General features: G+C 40.1%; 1 pseudogene; it reads left to right on the top strand.

The window, feature by feature from the left end:
• Window positions 1-1581: 1581 nt before the first annotated feature.
• On the top strand, window positions 1582-2919 carry LOC107792743 (24-methylenesterol C-methyltransferase 2-like; annotated as a pseudogene).
• Window positions 2920-3792: the final 873 nt, after the last annotated feature.

The following is a 3792-nucleotide window of genomic DNA, read 5'->3' as shown; positions in this document are numbered from 1 at the left end:
GTAATGATTGGGTCTAAGGGACCCAATGTGAAGGGGTTAAGTATAAACACTTAAAAAACCCTCCACATGGGTAGTGATTGATTCCTCAGGCGAGGGCACCACCATGTGTTTATCGGTCTAGTTACAATCCTCTTTGATTTTAGGGAGGAAATCCTCAGTGATAGTACATATATATCTCGAGACCGGCTTGCATCAACCTGGTACTGAGGAAGATCTTAAAATCAGCATCGATCGGGCACCCTCCTAGAACGAACTCTTCAGAGGGTGGCCCCGCCGTAGTCCCATCGCCGGCGACCCACGATGAAGAGGCTTTTTCTTTTTGTGGAACAGTTTTAGAAGTTTTGGCCTTTTTTCTGTTTTCTTTGAATAAAGGAGAACGAAAGAAAGTTAAGAGGGAGTACTTAGTATTTAAAGATAAAGACAAGTGAAGGCTCTTGCAAAAATCTCAGGTACAAATGCAAAGGTTTTTCAAGATGAGAATGGCTAAGAAAGGCAAAGATCTTTGAAAGTGAAAATGGAAATGATTTGAAAGTAAAACACGAACAAGTGAAGAAGAGGGGAATATTTATAGGTTTCAAATGGCGGTTCAAATCCGATAATGGCCGACCATTGACTGACACGCATTTAATGGCTTGAAGAGTACACCGACGAGACATTTTAGTTGCTTTTTATCGCTTACGTCATGACTTATCGAAGTAGAAATCGAGGTATTATATCATTTCTTGTCACCTACTCTCCAAAAAACTAGGGGACTATCTGTATACGGTCAAAACCGGGTTTGTCCATTGTTTGACCAATCGAGGCTAAAGTATGGCAGATCAAAGTTCGAGTTCGGGTTATAACGAACTATGGTGCAAAATTTGATCGACGAGCTGGTGACCCAGAGACTGATCAAGATTGAGATCGAGCAAGATCGAGACAAAGCAAGATCAAGACCGATCAAGATCGAGGGAAACTTACCGAGTCAAATAACGGAAAACCGAAATATCCGCAATCGGTCGAGGACTACGGCGGAAATCCCAGCGCATATCAAGAAGGGACCGATTGATTAGCAAATCATGATATTTTTTTACCTTATATAGAAATGTACCAAAAGTAGAACATCCCCACTATATATAAGGGGGTTCTGACCATTAGTAGAATAGATTGTAACACGTACAAAGAAGCAATATATTGATCATTCCTAATTCTTATCATCTTGTTGTTCAGTTCTAATACTAGTTGAGAAATTTCTTGGCTCGAGGATGATCAAACTCAGAGGCTAAGGCTGTTCAATTTTGTGGTTTGCATTTATCGTCAATTTTAATATTAATTTGTCTTCTTAATTTGTATTAAGTTATATTGTGTATCCTTAAAACCGCGAATAAATTCAATTGTTATCCAATTTCAAGGAAAAACAAAATTCATGGAGTATATTATTAAAGATAATTTTTTTAAGAAAATCTATTTTTATGTGTTTTAAACGCATTATTCTATGGCGTTAATCGTAATATCGTATACTAAATCTTAAATCTGGCATTAATAGCGTAGGAGGAAGAAGTCATCTTTATCCTCCCGAATTGCAATGCCATGAATCCTGTCGCCCACCCCAATGACTCTTTCAAAACCCCTCAAAAAGATCACCCAAAAGATGCTCACCATAAAAACCCCACTCCCTTCTCACCCATCTTCTATGCTCTCACTTTCTCATGGATTTTCCTACTCTCTTTGTTACTGCCTGCCTTCTTGCCGGCGGCGGCCTTTACTGGTTCCTTTGCATCCTTGGTTCTGCCGAGCAAAAAGGTAAACATGCCGTCCAATTTTCCTTTGGTTCTTTAGGCAAAGAGAAAGTTCAAGAAGGTTACAAACAGTACTGGTCTTTCTTCCGCTTCCCTAAAGAGATTATTAACACCGCGGATAAAGTCCCTGCCTTTGTTGACACTTTCTATAACCTCGTGACTGATATATACGAGTGGGGTTGGGGTCAATCTTTTCACTTCTCGCCTTCTATCCCAGGAAAACCCCATCGGGATGCCACCCGCATGCATGAGGAAATGGCCGTCGATCTCTTGGGTGTAAAAACCGGATCCCGCATTCTCGATGCGGGCTGTGGGGTTGGCGGGCCGATGCGAACTATCTCAGCCCATTCAGGTGCTAATGTAGTTGGCATCACCATTAATGAGTACCAGGTGAAACGGGCTCGAGCCCACAACAAGAAAGCCAGGCTTGACTCCCTCTGCGAGGTGGTTTGTGGCAACTTTTTGGAAATGCCTTTTGCTGACAACAGTTTCGATGGAGTTTATTCCATTGAAGCCACATGTCATGCCCCAAAGCTCGAAAAGTGTACAAAGAGATCTATCGGGTGTTAAAGCCCGGATCTTTTTACGTCTCCTACGAGTGGGTTACGACCGAATTGTACAATTCGAATAATCCGGAACACGTGGAGATAATTCAAGGGATTGAAAGGGGTGATGCATTACCCGGGTTGAGAAGCTACAAGGATATTGGTGGAATTGCTAGGAAAGTGGGGTTCGAGGTGGTGAAGGAGAAAGATTTGGCTAAGCCACCAGCGAAGCCGTGGTGGACAAGGCTGAAAATGGGGAAGATTGCTTACTGGAGGAATCACATTTTGGTGACAGTGCTTGCATGGCTTGGTATTGCACCTAAAGGAGCGGTTGATGTGCACGACATGTTGTTTGTGACGGCTGATTATTTGTCTAAAGGGGGTGACACTCGCATTTTCACTCCTATGCATATGGTTCTCTGCAGAAAGCCTGAATAATTTGACATGCCATTTTCCAATGCAGTATCTAGACATTTTCGATAGAAGTTATTGGTTATTTCAGCTCTTTTGCTCCCTTTGGTATCTACATGTTTTTTTAGGCCCTATTATATTATTGAATTTAATTTACAGTTGTTTTCCTCTTCTTCTTCTTTTAATTAAAAAAAAATCAATTTGTAGTTTGATGAAACTTTAAATATATCATCTTCTTCTGATATAGTTTAAGATGGCTAGTTATTTCTTGCTTATTGTTAGTATTGCAAGGTCTAAGCAGAAAGATCCTTTCTTTAGTTTCTTTTAAGGAGAAATCTGTCGGAAGTTTGACAATACTAGCCGATTAGTTTTGAGGTTGAGATTCGGAATGTTGCTGTTGCGGCGGCTCTCTCTTCTCTGTAGATGTCCCGTCCTTGTGTTATTGAATTAACACTGCACGTGATATGTTTTTTTTAGCATAAAAGGTATTTATTTAAAAGGTATCTGATCAGTTCCAATTTATGTGAACCTATTTCCTTTTTGGTCCGTTCCAAAAAGAATAAACCCTTTCTAAATTTGGTAACAATTTAGCTTAAACTTACAACCCTACCCGTAATGAGAAGCTTTTATAATCACACAAATACTTTGGGGCCCATTCAGACTTGTTTAGGACCACAAATTTCAAAAGTTTTCATTTTTTTCTTAAACTCCGTGCCCAGTCAAACAAGTTCACATAAATTGAAATGGAGGGAGTAATAATAACTAGGGTACGGGCAGTAGCGAACTACCGTCATTACAAAGGCCTCGATGGGATATAGTTATGCCTCTTAGGGAATTGTCATTACCTAAGACAACCAACTTACAACACATAGTATTCAAAACTTTTCTTACATGGACAAAACCTTCCTGATCTTTGTGATAGGCATCTATCACAAATTCAAGAGGTAAAACAAAAGTACATAATTTATTTTAACTAGGTTGCATAAGAGCTTCCCTTGCCAACAGATATGCGACACTGTTTCCTTCACGAAAGCTATGCTTCACTCCGATTTCCCCTA

Source organism: Nicotiana tabacum, chromosome 6, assembly GCF_000715075.1.
Source record: "Nicotiana tabacum cultivar K326 chromosome 6, ASM71507v2, whole genome shotgun sequence".
Classification (NCBI taxonomy): domain Eukaryota; kingdom Viridiplantae; phylum Streptophyta; class Magnoliopsida; order Solanales; family Solanaceae; genus Nicotiana; species Nicotiana tabacum.
Note: the sequence above shows the minus strand (reverse complement) of the source record. Positions and strands in the feature narration are given on the sequence as shown.